At 53.1% G+C, this 18,021-nt stretch overlaps 1 protein-coding gene across 5 annotated transcripts in view; it reads right to left on the bottom strand.

Annotated features, from left to right (window-relative positions):
- The window catches only part of aff2 (AF4/FMR2 family, member 2), a 658,399-nt gene that overhangs the window by 130,336 nt on the left and 510,042 nt on the right, over nt 1-18,021 (bottom strand). The window lies entirely within an intron of this gene.

Consider the following 18,021-nt stretch of genomic DNA (forward strand, 5'->3'; position numbering starts at 1 on the left):
CAATTTAGACCTGGCAATGTCGTTGTTTGGTAGCACGGAAATTCAGTATTGCTGAAAAAAGAGACAAGTCGTCTTGCACTCATCGGGGCACTTTGCATGAATACCAATAAAAGAAGAAAATAACAATTTATACTATGTGAGGAGGCACTGCCATTTGGTTGGCAAGTAGACTTTGATAGGTAAACAAACCTTTGAGGAAGGAGCAGTGCTCCGAAAGCTAGTGTTTGAAACAAACCTGTTGGACTTTAACCTGGTGTTTTAAGACTCCTTACTGTGCTCACCCCAGTCCAACGCCGGCATCTCCACATCATTGATAGCCAAAGGCATTGCCATAGAGAATGCACCACGTGACTGACAGTTAACTGCCAAGCATCATTTGAAATTTAAACCAGTCGGTTTGACCCTGATTGGTTTTGGAGTTGCCCTGAGGAAGGAGTCAGTGAATGGCCCGTCACTTTGTGATGTTTGTTGAGCTGAAACAGATGCAATGTGTGTACATGTTCTTTCTGTCCGCAAAGAGCAGGGCCTTGTGCATTACTAAATGTGGCTTCCAGTACACTCAAATGTGCCACACTGTCATCATCATTCTTAGCACACTAAAAATTATTTAGCATAAAATCATGAGGGATCTTAATAGGGTGCCTGCTGAGAGGATGTTTCCCTTGTTGCTGAGTATAGAACTAAGAGACACAGTTTAAAAATTAGGGATCTCCCTTTTAAGACTGAGATGAGGAGTTTCCATTTTCATAGGTCGAATTCTCTTCCCCTGGGAGCAGTGGAGACTGGGTCATTGAATAAATTCAAGGCTGAGTTAGATAGATTTTTGATTGATAAGGGAGTCAAGAGTTAAGCGCAGTAGAGAGTTAGGTGAGGTTGAGGCAACAATCGAATCAGCCATGATCTATTGAACGGTAAAGCAGGCTTGAGTAGGTAGACGGCCTACTCCTGCTTCTAATCATGTTCCGGTGACTCTGTGAGCCACCTGTCTGACCAAAAATGTGATTAGTCCCTCCTAGTAACTGCTTCAGGGCTGATTTCCTTCCTGAAGTACCCCGAGGGACCCTGTTTCTATGCTAGGGGTGCTAAATAAATGCAATTGGTGTCATTTCAAATGGCTAATTTGCAAGGTATTCTGGCATGGGAATTCTAATGAAGTATTATTGGGAAGTAAAAACTTTGGGGCAATGAAAGAAAATGAAGAGAAATAAATTGACATGAAACTGTGACAGGGTTATGTCACTGCTTCATAACCCTGATTATGCGTTAGGAATATCTTTGAAGCATTTGCCATCATTACTCCCCTGAAACACTGACAGCAACCTCTGGAGTCCACAGCGGAACACGGAAAGGCAGAGGCTGCTGCCAGTAATTCCGTGCTTCTTCAGAGGGGGCGATGTTCAGATATTCCCTGTCTGCAATTAAGCAGAAATCACTGAGCTGGGCAGCACAATGGGGCAGTGGGTTAGCACTGCTGCCTCACGGCGCCAAGGTCCCAGGTGCGATCCCGGCTCTGGGTCACTGACCATGTGGAGTTTGCACATTCTCCCCACGTTTGCCTGGGTTTCGCCCCCACAGCCCAAAAAGATGTGCTGGGTAGGTGGATTGGCCACGCTAAATTGCCCCTTAATTGGAATAAAAGAATCGGGTACTCTAAATTTAGAAGAAAAAAGAAATCACTGAGCTGTCAAAACCTGTCCTTCCATATCCTTCATCTAAATAAAACCATGTCGATGTTACACTTTGATGAATGAGGTGCGACTGAGTTTTAACAGGACAGTAAGTTCATAATTACTGTTGAGCAGCTCCACTGGCCCTGAACAATGCCTTTTATTTTTAGGGAATGTCAAGTTTCTCCATTTTGATGCTTTTTTAAATTACGTTTTTGATTTTTTTTTTAACAAGGTGTTTATGATATTTCAGCTCCTACCTTCAACACACGTGTATGGCCCAAGCATTTATTTTGTTCTTTGTATGATTCTGATGAAGAGTGACGAATAATCTGTGCATGTGACTTCTGGGTTTGCTGTCTGTAAGGATTTTTAAAAATTTGTTCATGGGATATGGCCGTCGCTGGCCGGGCCTACATTTATTGCCCATCCCTGAGGGCACTTGAGAGTCACCCACATTGCTGTGGGTCTGGAGTCACTTGTAGGCCAGACCAGGTAAGGACGGCAGATTTCCTTCCCTAAAGGACATTAGTGAACCAGATGGGTTGTTATGACAACCGACAATGGTTTCCTGGTCACCTTTTAGACTTTTAATTCCAGACTTTTAGTGAATTCATGACTCTGGGTCTCTGGATTAATAGTCCACCGATAATACCACTACACCATTGCCTCCTTGGCTGCCATTCTTCTTGATGGCACGGTGGCATAGTGGTTAGCTCTGCTGCCTCACAGCCCCAGGGACCCGGGTTCAATTCCAGCCTTGGGTGACTGCGCAGAGTTGGCACATTTTCTCTGTGCCTGCGCGGGTTTCCTCCGGGTCATCCGGTTTCCGCCCGTAGTCCAAAGATGTCCAGGTTAGGTGGATTGGCCATGCTGAACTGCCCCTTCCTGTCCAGAGGTCGGCTGGCTTTAAGCGGTTACAGGAATAGGACGGGGGAGTGGGCCTAGGCAGGGTGTTCTTTCATAGGGTCAGTGTGGACTCGATGGGCCGAATGGCCTCCTCTGCACTACAGAGATTTCCGAATATCACTGTTGCCGCGCTCTGGAGACCTCCTTGGCGATGCCAGATTCAGGAAAGGGGAAATCTTTGTCAAAAGAGACCACTAGATCTGTGTGAGCAGCTTCTTTGAGGTCAGCACTGAGTGCCATGACTTCAGGTCAGCCTGTTTGTCTGCCCTTGTCTTCTTTATAATTTCACTGGGAGTATTAAATGTAACTTTTTAAAATAAAACCTATTTCGAAGGGGTTTAACCTTCCAGCTCATTTCAAAATTAATAAGTTGTGTCTCAAAATGCAGAGCAGAGAGACTGAATGATAAACAGGTTCAATGATTAGAATGCACGATCCTATTTGCTGCTGTGTTTGAGTTCAGCATTTAGGGAAGATATCTGTCAATGGCACATTAGCACAATGAAATTCCATCAGTCGATTTGACTATTTGCTCTTGTGAGTGAGCATTTGACTTATTTTCTGCTGGCGAGTTAGATAGATCAACATAATGGCTGTGATTTCGCAGCGAGTATAGCATGATTGCAGCGAGTGATAATCTCTGGAACAATATAATCCTGCAGTCAAAGATTGTAAAATTCAGCTTCACGCCTTGAAAAATAACCATGAATGGAATGATTAATTACATTTATGTAGTAATTTTCACAGTAAAGCCATTGCAGTGTTAATGTAAACCTACTGGTGACACTAATAAAGATTATTATTTTTATTAATTATTATTATCAACCAAAGTGTTTGTATTACTTGAAGTGTACGAGGTATTTGATAGTGTGAAATTCAAGTTATTCACCTTAATGTCTCTACTACTCACATTTCGTTTTTTCTTTATTTGATTATTATCCTCAGCGTTTTGGTATACATTCAATCTTTTATCCAATATTCAATCTTCCTCCGGCCACCATAAACCATTCCTCGACGAAGACATTGGTCTCTGACCTCACCCCAGCTGACATCTTTGCTCAATTCGTACCAAGCATGAGGGATTAGGAGGCCCCCATTGAGTTTCCCTCTGACTTTCTCTGTGATAACAGACCCCCTCCACTCCAGCATGTTAGAGAACGCAGTTTGAACCTACAAACCTGCTCGAAACTCACTCACTTAGAAGAGTGGAATGATCGATAATTCCATCTTTGTTTTTTCCCCCTATTTTTCCAGTTGCAAATTGGTTGGGATTCTCTCCCTTCCCACCTCAGCACAGAGTATACGTTGGGTAAACTGACAGGCAGATAATTGTGTCGGTCATTCTTGTCGTCTATTATTGTGCCTCAGAAAATGTTTATGGCGACAGTGGCTAAATTCTCTCCCTTCCTTTCGGCGTGGCTGTGACTGACTTTGCCCAATATCTGGGGGCGCAGTCTAACGACCCGACACGGGACGTGACACGGCCGGTAAATCTCGTGAGAGGCTTCTCGCGAGCTTTGCCCGGCTTGCCACGAGGCGTCGCGATCTGGATCCCGCCCACAATTGCCGTGGCTGAAATTTGCATATTTAAGTGTGCGGTTAGGCAGATCTAACTAGCGCCCGGGATTGAACCCCCTCATTGAGGAGAGCCCAGCTGGGCACTGTTTACCACTGGTCTCTCAAATGGGGAGCAGGTGGAACGGCACTTGTCGGAGGGGGGGGGGGGGGGGGGGGGGTTGTCTCCCAGCTGATCGGAGGCTCCCGGGTGGTTGGCCTTTGGACAAGGTGGCCACCTGGCTCTGCTGTGCCACATGGGCACTGCCAGCCAAGCACCCTGGGCAGTCTCACCTGGGCACTCTGGTAGTGCCACGGTGCCAAAGTGTCATTTTGCGCACCCTGGGGAATCGGGCCTGGGAGTGCCCTGCCCTTATGAGGTGGGGTGTGGGAGTCTCGAGGACCCTCCAACAAGTAAGTTGGGGGGAGGGGGAGTCCGTGAGTCGTGTTTGGGGAATAAACAGTTTGCCATTTTTAAATGGCGCCCCAATCTCTTCCTACACTGACGAGCGGAGCTCCTCCGTGTAGAGGATGAAGGGAAGTGCGGAATGCCCCACTGAGACCCGAAAAATAAGAGTTCTGTTCGATCGAGGGGTTGTTCCGGGCGCTACAACAGCTGGGGACCACCACACTAAACCTGCCCATGTCGGGACTGTGTTTTCTTGTTAAATCGCACCGTGTCTCTGTGGAAATGTGCCCAACCACTCTCTCTTTCTCCCTCTTTCCAAAGAAATTTCCTGCCTTCCCCATGGCAACTTCCCCAAACATAAATCTGAGCAGGAAGATTTGCCAGCCAAGAGTTGCAACCTGCTCTTACCGCACCTTCCACAGAGTAAAACATCACCAGGCACTTCATCGCAACATTCACAACTAAAATTTGACACCAAAACACAGGAGTTTAGCACAGGGGACCAAAAACATTGGACAAAGGAGCTTCTCACAGGAGGGTGGAATGTAGTTGGGTGGGGGTGGTGAGGGGGGGGAGAGGTTTAGAGAGGGAACTGCTCAGTTTATGGTCCGGGCGACTGAAGGCACCCAATGGTGCAGAGAAAGAACTGAGGGGTTGGAGGACTGCAGAGCTCCCGAAGACTTGTAGGGGTGGAGGGGAACACAGAGGTAGGCACTCTCTTGCACCTTAGCCAAAAGTTTGTGATGGGGATTAAGTTCCACCCCAGAGACTTGAGTACAAAATTAGCCTGACATTGTGTGGCAGTGGCGAGGGAGTGCTGCACTGTGAGAAGCGCCGTCTTTTGGATAATGCATTAAATTGTGGCCTTGTCTGTCCTTTCAGAGAGATGTGAAAGATATCACGGTACAATTTGATGAAGAGCAATGAGTTCTCCCCAGCGTCTTGGCAAGTGCTCGTCCGTCAATCGATACCTAAATCATAGTATCTGATTATTTATTTAATAGATGTTTGTGCTGTTTGCAAATTAGCTGCCAAGATTATAACAGTGTTTATACCTTAAAAGCGTTAAATGGCTGTAATGAGCTTTAGGAAGTCCAGACATTGTGAAAGGCACTGATAGAAATTCACGTAATTTCATTCCTTAAGGTCAGGGACTCACTAGGCAGCCAATCATGTGTGAACACAGAACCCCCATAACACGAGAATTCTCAACCCGATCTCGTTAAAATCTCCCATTGGGGAGATTTACGAATTGTTTTCTCATTCTCTGGCGTAAGGTTTAATGTTGCGAACCGGAATCATTTTATTGGCTTGTCATTCTGTCAGTTGCGGCCAATCAGAAATAGTTAGGTCTCAAATAACTGAGGCTCTGAGGCCTCCAAATGCAGAATACATGCGATCTGTAACCTGGAAACCTGGGACATGTCATTATATTTTCAAAACTGAGCTCAGGATTAAAGTAAATTGACCGAAGAGTAGTTCCCGGCCCTTGGGAATCAGCCAAACTACACTGAGAAACTTTATTAACTATTTATGTATTTAATAAATCAGTAACGTTTGAATTACAGCCTCAACAAAGGAAGTTCCATTTCATGATAGCAGCTCAGTCTTTCAACTCTGCTGGTCACATGCTGCATGCCTAACCCCATATGAATAGAATTCTCTCTAGCAATCTTATACTGTAGAATGATAGAAGTTTACAGTATAGAATCAGGCGATTCAGCCAATTATTTCCATGCCAGCTCTTGACTAACCCACTCTGCACTTCCAAATGCTTGTCCACTTTTTCCTTAACTGTTGCCTTAGTTACTCACAGGACCACATCATTGCATCATGCACGTCTAACCTATCTCTTCACTCTCCTTTCTCACTGACTTCCCAATCAGAGGAAGTAGTCTTTCCTCAGTCCATCCAGCAATGTTAAAATTGTTGAATCTCCTCTTGGCTTTGTATCAGTAAAAATAGTAGTAGAATCTCAAATCACTCCTCACAGTGATTACTTCCCACCTCAACACTTTCCTACGTTGCCCAGGCGATGTGACTTCAATGTGCTTGCTGCAATACAACCCAAAAATCCTGTCGACATGAATCGTGCCGCGCGCCTCGGAGAATGTCGAGGACCGGCGCGACGCAATGGGCCCCGGGGCCGACCCAATTCTCCGGGCTGGATGGGCCGAAGTTGCGCCAGCGTGACCACGGGCCACATCGGTGTAAATCAAACCACCTATTTAACTGCGCCAAACAGTCGTGCTGGTTGACGCCGGCCTGCGCGGAGGTAGGCGTCGTCATGGGGTGGCCACCGGAGAAGTGACGGCATGGCCGGCAGGTGGTGGGGTCCGCAAGAGCCGTTGGAGTGTGCGTGCTGGGGGGGGGGGCGGGGGTAGGAGCTGGGAGGGAGGGGCTGGTGGGAGGGGGGAGACGAGCAGGGGGAGGAGCAGGGGGTAAGGGGAGAAGGGGGGGGGGAGAGGAGCGGGGGGGGGGGGGGGGGGTTGGGGAGGGTGCGTGCCGGGAAGGAGAGGTGGGGCCGGGGAAGGTGAGTGATGGAGAGGGTGCGTGCCGGGGAGAAGAGGGGGGGTTGCGGAGGGTGCGTGCCTGGGAAGGAGGGGGGGAGGGTGGGGAGGGAGCTTGCCGGGGAGGATACGGGTGGTTGGGGAGGGTGCGTGCCGGGGAGAAGAGGGGGAGTTGGGGAGGGTGCATGCCGGGGAGGTGGGGGGGGGGGTTGGAGATGTGTGTACCTGGGGGGTGGGGGTTTGGGGACGGTGCGTGCCGGGGAGGGGGGGTGGGGTTGTACGCCTGGCCATGTGCCAGCTGGCAACAGTCACCCATGGCAGGCAGCCCATGGCACTTGGCTGCGGGGGGGGGGGGGGGGGGGGGGGGGGGGGGGGTGGCGGGTATGGGCAATAATGACATGCTGTCTATCCCCACCACCTCTCACCCCCTGCAGGCTGGTGATGATCACCCAGCGATTCTGGCCGCCATGGCGGGAGCCGCACTTCTACATGTTGCCCTGGTGGAGCTGGAGCAGGAGCGTGCCAGGGAGGCAGCGGAGGCTCCCGCTGAGGAGTGTGCCACAGGGAGGCAGGTGGCAGCAGCCCAGGCTGGAGGGCCGCCCGCAAGACAGGACGAGGAGGAGGAGGTGGTGGTGGTGCCATGGTGCGGAGATGCCCGATAAGGCCCCGTGTGTAACGGCCCCGCTCGTCGTACCAGGACCTCACGGACCGGGCATGCAGGAGGCGACTCCGGATGAGCCGCGAAATCGTCGTCCATATCTGCCACCTGATGGCACACCTGGCACCACATGGCACTGGGGGAAGACACCCTTTCCCCGTGGCCATCAACGTTACGGTGACCCTGAACATCTATGCCACGGGGTCATTCGAGGCGCCGAGTGGGGACCTGAACGGCATCTTGCAGGCATTGGTGCACCGGTGCATCTGTGCTGTGACGGACGTCCTGTATGCCATTGCGGACCGCTCATCCAGTTCCCTGTGGACCGTGCCAGCCAGGATACCCGGGCAGCGGGCTTCGCTGCCATGGCCAGGATGCCCATGGTTCAGGGGGCGATCGATGGGATGCACGTCGCCGTGCGGCCACCTGCGGATAACAGAGCCGTGTTCACGTATAGGAAGGGGACCTAGTCCATGAACAGGTGGTCTGTGACCACCGCATGAGGATCCTGCACATCTGCGCCCGGTACCCGGGCAGTGTACATGACTCATCTGTATTGGCGCAGTCCTTCATCCCCACCAAGTTCGAGGGACGCACCCCTCCGGCTGAGGGGCTGGTTGCTGGGCGTCAGGGGTTACCCATTGCAGTCGTGGCTGATGACGCCTGTACGGAGGCCACAGACTGACACGGAGAACCGCTACAACGATGCCCATGCAGCGACCAGGGGTGTGATAGAGAGGTGCTTTCGGCTGCTGAAGATGCGCTTCAGGTGCCTGGGCCGCTCTGGAGGGGCCCTCCATTACCCGTCAGATAGGGTCGGCCGCATCGTTGTGGTCTGCTGCGTCCTGCACAACATAGCCCAGCAGAGGGCGATGTGGTGCAAGCAGAGGAGGGGGAAGGGGAGGAGCAGCAAGACGAGGCGCAGACCTCCCCAGATGAGGAGGATGGGGGCAATGATCTGGACATACGGGCTGGACATGGACGGGAGGCTGCCCACCATTACCGGCTGGGCCAGCGGGCACAGGACAGGCGGATAGCCACCGGTTCACGGGCTAGGGGGGCGTGGGAATCGCCGAGTATGGGCACAGACTGCACACTACGGCACCAGCCTCACCCGACCCACCCAACACCAAACATCCTCACCCCACCCGCACGCACACCACCCCTCAATTGCACATCCACCTGCGGCACAACGGGCCAGGCTCACATGGTCGCCGGTGGAAGCATGTCTATTGGAGGCCATGGAGGATGATGACAACCCGCTCTGCGATGAGCTCTACATCGTTGGACAATGTAATTAGTGGCTGGTTTAGCACAGGGCTAAATCGCTGGCTTTGAAACCAGACCAAGGCAGGCCAGCAGTACGGTTCAATTCCCGTAACAGCCTCCCCGAACAGGCGCCGGAGTGTGGCGACTAGGGGCTTTTCACAGTAACTTCATTTGAAGCCTACTTGTGACAATAAGTGATTTTCATTTTTCATTTCATTTTTTTTCAATGTCTGACCCATGGCCACAGTACCACCCTCCACCCGGACCGTCCCTGCATGCAGCCGTGACACTGCAGCGCATGGTCCCGTCTGCCCGGGGAGATGGCGAGGGTGACCGGCGGGAGGGGGGCACACTCACCTGAGGCCGACGTTCTATCACCCCTCACACACACACTGGCGCTCACCTCACACCACACCCCCGCATGCATCGGACAGAGCACAAAGGCAGCTTCTGTAGGTGTGAAAGTGATTTTAATAACAAACAGTTCACACACGTGCACTAGCCCCAGAACTAATCTGTGCCTTGCACCCGTGCCAACTTACTCAGTGTCTCATTTTCTGGCTTTACGGGCCCTATGACTACATCTAGGTGTTCCCCCAGACGGTACAGCAGAACTGGAGGTGGACTCCTGTGATTCCTGCCCTCTGACACGGGATCCCTTTGGCGGCCGTTTCCTGGGGCGGCCCGGCCTAGATGGTCCAGGCTTCGGCTCGGGCGACTGAGATGGCGAGCTGCCAGCCTGTCCTGCCCGTTGCCCACCAGATGCACCGGGGACGGAAGTGGGGGGGAGTCTGAAGTGTCGCGGTGTTCCGGGACCTCCCCTACATGGGGACCCGGAACGGGCCCCAGCACTTCCTCCTCCCAAAGGTGCCCGATGGCCCCCAGGCCTCTACATGGGTCGGGTTGCGAACGGAGCGAGCACCTGATGCCTCCCCGACACCTGGCACTGCCAGTCCTGGAGGCCCGCCCTGGTGTCAACAAGGGTCAGCAAATTTGCAGCCATGGAGCTCAGGGAATTGGCCATCCCTGTCTGTGTCTGGGCGACGCCGGCCAGCACCTGGGAAATGGCGCCGATGCCGTCAGCGATGGCCTGCAGAGACTGGGCCATTGCCTGCTGAGACTGGGCCATGGCGTTGAGCGCCTCTGCGATCTGCTGCTAGCTCTGGTTCATGGCTGCCTGTGAGAGGGCAGCCATGTCCTTGACCACGGACGCCGCCTGCACGGAAAGCCCCACACCTTGCATACTGTGACCCATGTCTGACACCGTCACACCCGTTGCCTCCACCGCGGACACCACCCATGAGGTGTCAGCCTGGGTGGCACGCATGACCGGCCCCACTACCTGCTCCTGCACGTGGGTGGACTCCTCCACCTTCGTCTGCAGCTGCCGCAAGCTGCCCGTCACCCCCTTCGGTCATCCCTTGGTCCGTGCCTGCATCGGGTCTATGGGTGCGTGTGGTAACTCCAGGAACCAGGGACCCGCCTGGGCGGCAGATGGTTGCCTGCGCTGGGCTGCCCTCCGACCGCCCGGCCCCTCGACTGCTCCTGCCTCCACCTGCTGTACCGGGACGGCTGTGTTGTGCGCATCAGTTAGTGTCCCAGATGCCTCATCGCTAAAGTGGCCAACCGAGGTGAGTGTCCCTGCATGGCGGAGGGTGTAGGAGACAGCAGCAGCATAATGGCGTGCTCCTCATGTGACCCGAAGTCCAGGAGCCCCTGGAGTGGTGATTCCTGTCCATCCATCCCCTGTGTGTGGGTGTCCTGTGCGTCAGTGTCCTGGGCGTCGGTGTCCTGTGTGTTAGAGTCCTGTGTGTTAGGGTCCTGTGTGTCAGTGTCCTGTGTGTCGGTGTCCTGTGTGTCAGTGTCCTGTGTGTCAGTGTCCTGTGTGTCAGTGTCCTGTGAGTCAGTGTCCTGTGTGTCAGTGTCCTGTGCGTCAGTGTCCTGGGCGTCGGTGTCCTGTGTGTTAGAGTCCTGTGTGTTAGGGTCCTGTGTGTCAGTGTCCTGTGTGTCAGTGTCCTGTGCATCAGTGTCCTGTGCGTCAGTGTCCTGTGTGTTAGGGTCCAGTGTGTCAGTGTCCTGTGCGTCAGTGTCCTGTGCATCAGTGTCCTGTGCATCAGTGTCCTGTGCGTCAGTGTCCTGTGCACCAGTGTCCTGTGCGTCAGTGTCCTGTGTGTTAGGGTCCTGTGTGTCAGTGTCCTGTGCGTCAGTGTCCTGTGCATCAGTGTCCTGTGCGTCAGTGTCCTGTGCATCAGTGTCCTGTGCATCAGTGTCCTGTGCGTCAGTGTCCTGTGTGTCAGTGTCCTGTGCGACGTTGTCCTGTGCGTCGGTGTCCTGGGCGTCAGTGTCCTGTGCATCAGTGTCCTGTGCGTCAGTGTCCTGGGCGTCAATGTCCTGTGCGACGTTGTCCTGTGCGTCGGTGTCCTGGGCGTCAGTGTCCTGTGCGTCAGTGTCCTGTGCATCAGTGTCCTGTGCGTCAGTGTCCTGTGTGTTAGGGTCCTGTGTGTCAGTGTCCTGTGTGTCAGTGACCTGGGCGTCAGTGTCCTGTGCGTCAGTGTCCTGTATGTTAGTGTCCTGTGTGTCAGTGTGCTGTGCGTCAGTGTCCTGTGTGTTAGGGTCCTGTGCGTCAGTGTCCTGTGCATCAGTGTCCTGTGCATCAGTGTCCTGTGCGTCAGTTTCCTGGGCGTCAGTGTCCTGTGCATCAGTGTCCTGTGTATTAGTGTCCTGTGTGTCAGTGTGCTGTGCGTCAGTGTCCTGTATGTTAGTGTCCTGTGCGTCAGTGTCCTGTGCGTCAGTGTCCTGTGTGTCAGTGTCCTGTGTGTCAGTGTCCTGTGTGTCAGTGTCCTGTGAGTCAGTGTCCTGTGTGTCAGTGTCCTGTGCGTCAGTGTCCTGGGCGTCGGTGTCCTGTGTGTTAGAGTCCTGTGTGTTAGGGTCCTGTGTGTCAGTGTCCTGTGTGTCAGTGTCCTGTGCATCAGTGTCCTGTGCGTCAGTGTCCTGTGTGTTAGGGTCCAGTGTGTCAGTGTCCTGTGCGTCAGTGTCCTGTGCATCAGTGTCCTGTGCATCAGTGTCCTGTGCGTCAGTGTCCTGTGCACCAGTGTCCTGTGCGTCAGTGTCCTGTGTGTTAGGGTCCTGTGTGTCAGTGTCCTGTGCGTCAGTGTCCTGTGCATCAGTGTCCTGTGCGTCAGTGTCCTGTGCATCAGTGTCCTGTGCATCAGTGTCCTGTGCGTCAGTGTCCTGTGTGTCAGTGTCCTGTGCGACGTTGTCCTGTGCGTCGGTGTCCTGGGCGTCAGTGTCCTGTGCATCAGTGTCCTGTGCGTCAGTGTCCTGGGCGTCAATGTCCTGTGCGACGTTGTCCTGTGCGTCGGTGTCCTGGGCGTCAGTGTCCTGTGCGTCAGTGTCCTGTGCATCAGTGTCCTGTGCGTCAGTGTCCTGTGTGTTAGGGTCCTGTGTGTCAGTGTCCTGTGTGTCAGTGACCTGGGCGTCAGTGTCCTGTGCGTCAGTGTCCTGTATGTTAGTGTCCTGTGTGTCAGTGTGCTGTGCGTCAGTGTCCTGTGTGTTAGGGTCCTGTGCGTCAGTGTCCTGTGCATCAGTGTCCTGTGCATCAGTGTCCTGTGCGTCAGTTTCCTGGGCGTCAGTGTCCTGTGCATCAGTGTCCTGTGTATTAGTGTCCTGTGTGTCAGTGTGCTGTGCGTCAGTGTCCTGTATGTTAGTGTCCTGTGCGTCAGTGTCCTGTGCGTCAGTGTCCTGTGTGTTAGGGTCCTGTGTGTCAGTGTCCTGTGTGTCAGTGTCCTGTGCGCCAGTGTCCTGTGCATCAGTGTCCTGTGCATCAGTGTCCTGTGCGTCAATGTCCTGGGCGTCAATGTCCAGTGCGACGGTGTCCTGTGCGTCGGTGTCCTGTGTGTCAGTGTCCTGTGCGTCAGTGTCCTGTATGTTAGTGTCCTGTGTGTCAGTGTCCTGTGCATCAGTGTCCTGTGCATCAGTGTCCTGTGTGTTAGGGTCCTGTGCGTCAGTGTCCTGTGCGTCAGTGTCCTGTATGTCAGTGTCCTGTGCGTCAGTGTCCTGTGCGTCAGTGTCCTGTGCGTCAGTGTCCTGTGCATCAGTGTCCTGTGCATCAGTGTCCTGTGTGTTAGGGTCCTGTGCGTCAGTATCCAGTGTGTCAGTGTCCTGTATGTTAGTGTCCTGTGTGTCAGTGTGCTGTGCGTCAGTGTCCTGTGCGTCAGTATCCAGTGCGTCAGTGTCCTGTGTGTCAGTGTCCTGTGTGTCAGTGTCCTGTGCGTCAGTGTCCTGTATGTCAGTGTCCTGTGCGTCAGTGTCCTGTGCGTCAGTGTCCTGTGCGTCAGTGTCCTGTGCGTCAGTGTCCTGTGTGTTAGGGTCCTGTGCGTCAGTGTCCTGTGCGTCAGTGTCCTGTGCATCAGTGTCCTGTGCGTCAGTGTCCTGTGCGTCAGTGTCCTGTGTGTTAGGGTCCTGTGTGTCAGTGTCCTGTGCGTCAGTGTCCTGTGCGTCAGTGTCCTGTATGTCAGTGTCCTGTGCGTCAGTGTCCTGTGCGTCAGTGTCCTGTGTGTTAGGGTCCTGTACGTCAGTGTCCTGTGCGTCATTGTCCTGTGCATCAGTGTCCTGTATGTTAGTGTCCTGTGTGTCTGTGTCCTGTGTGTCAGTGTCCTGTGTGTCAGTGACCTGGGCGTCAGTGTCCTGTGCGTCAGTGTCCTGTATGTTAGTGTCCTGTGTGTCAGTGTGCTGTGCGTCAGTGTCCTGTGTGTTAGGGTCCTGTGCGTCAGTGTCCTGTGCATCAGTGTCCTGTGCATCAGTGTCCTGTGCGTCAGTTTCCTGGGCGTCAGTGTCCTGTGCATCAGTGTCCTGTGTATTAGTGTCCTGTGTGTCAGTGTGCTGTGCGTCAGTGTCCTGTATGTTAGTGTCCTGTGTGTCAGTGTGCTGTGCGTCAGTGTCCTGTGCGTCAGTGTCCTGTGCGTCAGTGTCCTGTATGTTCGTGTCCTGTGTGTCAGTGTGCTGTGCATCAGTGTCCTGTGCGTCAGTGTCCTGTGTGTCAGTGTGCTGTGCGTCAGTGTCCTGTGTGTCAGTGTCCTGTATGTTAGAGTCCTGTGCATCAGTGTTCTGTGCGACAGTGTCCTGTGTGTCAGTGTCCTGTGCATCAGTGTCCTGTGCGTCAGTGTTCTGTGCGACAGTGTCCTGTGCATCAGTGTCCTGTGTGTCAGTGTCCTGTGCATCAGTGTCCTGTGCGTCAGTGTCCTGTGCGACAGTGTCCTGTGCGTCAGTGTCCTGTGCATCAGTGTCCTGTGCGTCAGTGTCTTGGGTCAGCTGTGACGGGGTCCTGTTGCTGTGGCTGCCCTCCTCGTCACTGGGTGTGGCCCGCCGGCGTCACCGCACTCTCACTAGACGTGGGCGGCGTCCGCCTGGTCCTCCGGGTCTGTCCCTAACTTGTGGCCGCCATGGAACGTCCTAGGGGCGTTGTATGACTGATGGGCCGGGTCTGTCCACCCCTTCCCCCATATCCCCCTTCCACCATATCCCCCTTCCCCCATATCCCCCTTTCCCGGGGAAGGGGGGATATGGGGGAAGGGGATATCAGGGAAATGGGTGACGGGGGATATGGGGGATATGGGGGAAAGGGGGATATGGGAGAAGGGGGACATGGGGAAGGGGGATATGGGGGAATGGGGATTTGGGGTAAGGTGGGAAATGGGGGGATATGGGGAAGGGGATATGGCGGAGGGGGGGATATTGGCGGAGGGGGGATATTGGGGGCGGGGGATAAGGGAGAAGGGGAATATGGGGGAAGGGGGACACGGGGAAGGGGGGATATGGAGGAATGGGATATGGGGAAGGGGGATGTGGGGAAGGGGATATGAGGGAAGGGGGATATTGGGGAAGGGGGATATGGGGAAGGGGGATATGGGGAAGGGGATATCGGGGAATTGGGGAAATGGGGGAAGGGGGATATGGGGGAACAGGATATGGGGAAATGGGGGAAATGGGAGAAAGAGGATATGGGGAAGGGGATATGGGGGAAGGGGGATATGGGGGCAGGGGGGTATGGGGGAAGGGTGATATGGGGGAATTGGGGATATGGGAGGATATGGGGAAGGAGGAGTATGGGGGAAGGGGGAATATGGGGAAGGGGATATGGGGGAATGGGGAAAGGGGGATATGGGTGAAGGAGGGTATGGGGAAAGGGGGCTATGGGGGAAGGGGGATATGGGGGAAGGGGGACATGGGGGAAGGGAGATAAGGGGGAATGGGGATTTGGGGGAAGGGTGAAATGGGGGGATATGGGGGAAGGGGATATGGGGGATATGGCGGAGGGGGGATATTGGGGGTGGGGGGATAAGGGGGAAGGGAAATATGGGCGTAGGGGAATATGGGGGAAGGGGGACATGGGGGATATGGGGGAAGGGGGACACGGAGAAGGGTGGATATGGAGGAATGGGATATGAGAAAGGGGGGATATGGGGGAAGGGGGCTATGAGGGAAGGGGGATATGGGAGATCTGGGGGAAGGGGGGATATGGGGGAACAGGATATGGGGAAAATGGGAGAAAGAGGATATGGGGAAGGGGGATATGGGGGAATTGGTGATATGGGATGATATGGGGGAAGGAGGGATATGGGGAAGGGGGATATGGGGAAGCGGGATATGGGGAAAGGGGATATGGGGGAAGGGGATATGGGGAAGATGGGGAAATGGGGGAAGGGGATTATGGGGGAAGGGGGCGATGGGGATATGGGGAAGGGGGATATGGGGAAAGGGGATTTGGGGGATGGGAAACAGGATATGGGGGAAGGGGGGAAGGAGGATATGAGGAAGGGGATATGGGGGAAGGGGGATATGGGGAAGGGTGATATGGGGGAACTGGGGATATGAGGGAAGGAGGGATATGGGGTATATGGGGGAAGGGGTATATGGGGAAGGGGATATATGGGGAAGGGTGGATATGGGGGAACAGGATATGGGGAAGATGGGGAAATGGGGGATATGGGGGAAGGGGAGATGGGGGAAGGGGATATCAGGGAATTGGGGATATGGGGGAGGGGGATATGGGGGAAAGGTATATGGGGGAAGGGGTATATGGGGGAAGGAGTATATGGGGGAAGGAGTATATGGGGGAAGGGAGTATATGGGAATATGGGGGGTAGGGGGGATATGGGGAAGTGGGATATGGGGGAAGGGGGGATATGGGAGAATGGGGGATATGGGGAAGGGGGGATGGGGAAGGGTTAAAGCGGGGCAGGCAGTGGGGGGTCTCACTTGGCGCTGCGCGACGGACGGCCATTTTGCTAGGTCTCCAGGGTTTTGTGCAGTGATGCCGCGCGCGTCCATGAGGGGTGACGGCATCGCGAATTGCGTCACGCCGCCACTAGTCCATTCCCGGCCAGAGCATTCGCAACGTTGCAGGGGGCCCGGCGCCGGAGTGATTCGCGTCATTTTTGCCGCTAGGTTCGGGCTATCGCGCCGATTCCCGGAGAATCCCGCCTCCAGTTGGGCTTTTCAATGGCTTGATCATCCTGCATTTCCACTTTAAGAGAATGCTGTGTTTGGGGAATGCTGTGTTTGGGGAATGCTGTGTTTGGGGAATGCTGTGTTAGATATCCCAGGCCTCTATGTTCATCTTCCCCATTCAGTGTCCACAACAGCATGCTCCTATTCCTTCCAGTGTCTTACTTCATCTCCACATTAAATTGTATTTGCCACCAACTTGCCCATTCCATTAAGTTGTCTGTCTCCTACAGTCTTCTTTGCTGTCCATCGAATCCTCCTCCTTTTGCACTTCAACAAATGCCAACATTGTGTTCCCACGCCCAAATTCAAATCATCTGCTTGTGCCAAGAACAAAAGCGGACCTGAACTGACCTGTGGAGAGCACCACATCTGACACCCATTTAACCCAAGTCTTTGTTTCCCGTTTACCAAACAGTTTATCTTTGATGCTTCACTTGCTTTAATCCAGGTGTTTATAAAAATGCCAAAACCTTTAATGATAAAGTGAGTTTCCAACATACATTGTTACAATCAATCTTCAGTCAATCTTTGAACAATATAGCATGCTGCTTACCAAAGCAAGACGTGGAGAGAGTATGGGAGGGGGTATCGCTGACTTTGTGATGTACGACCATCTTCATATTATGTGCGTGCAACCAACAAATATGTTGACGTCAATGGTAATGGAAGTGGAGAGAGGTAAGAAACTGGCTGTTCATCTGATATCACCCACTTTACACGAATGCTTAACATCAAAATGACCTCTGGAAAGCTAAATTCGAGGACTTTCTTGAAATGTAAATATATTGAAATGAATTTGTTACATGTCGCCTGCAGCAGCCTTGCGCTGTGCAAGGATATGGCCTTCAATCAGAATTGCAAACTACTGAGGTTGTCTTTCGCACTCAGAAAGTCACACTGCAGATGGAATAAAGCGTCAATCAATCAAAACTTTAAAAACCTAAAAAAAGAAGCAAGACATAAAGAGGAGGGAACCCTGGTCATTGCTGGTTGTTTTTTCCGACCTTGCGATAAGCTGGGACGTTGCCAAGAGACTGTCAATCTAAAGACACTTCCAACAGTAACAATAATTGGCCTTCAATTGACCTGGGGACCCGTTTCCACTACTTCCCTCAGGAAGTATCCAGACACATTAAAAGGATGGGCCAGTTTAAGATTCCAACTGTGGTAACGACTAACTAATATCCAGCAAAGGCACCAGGAGACTAAGCTAACCCGTATTCATATCCAAGACATCAAATGCTCTGTGAAACTCTTCCCACCGGCTCATTAATACCGAGTGTCACCTTGGATCGGTTTAAAATACATTTGGGTGGCTAGGTATGATCAAGTCAAACGTACAGCCTTATATTAGAGCAGTTGGTTTATCATTGATTATCTTCAGAAGCCCACATTAGCGTCATTATTATTAAAGGAGCGATATCTACCCCCCTGTAGTCATTTTAATTTCATTCTTCCGATAGTGCAAAGCCCTTTCTCTCCTTGAAGTCCCGTGGCTCAGAGCAGTGTGGGCGAGCGTTAGGTTATCACCAGTTT

This window comes from Scyliorhinus torazame, chromosome 5, assembly GCF_047496885.1.
Source record: "Scyliorhinus torazame isolate Kashiwa2021f chromosome 5, sScyTor2.1, whole genome shotgun sequence".
In the NCBI taxonomy this organism is placed as follows: domain Eukaryota; kingdom Metazoa; phylum Chordata; class Chondrichthyes; order Carcharhiniformes; family Scyliorhinidae; genus Scyliorhinus; species Scyliorhinus torazame.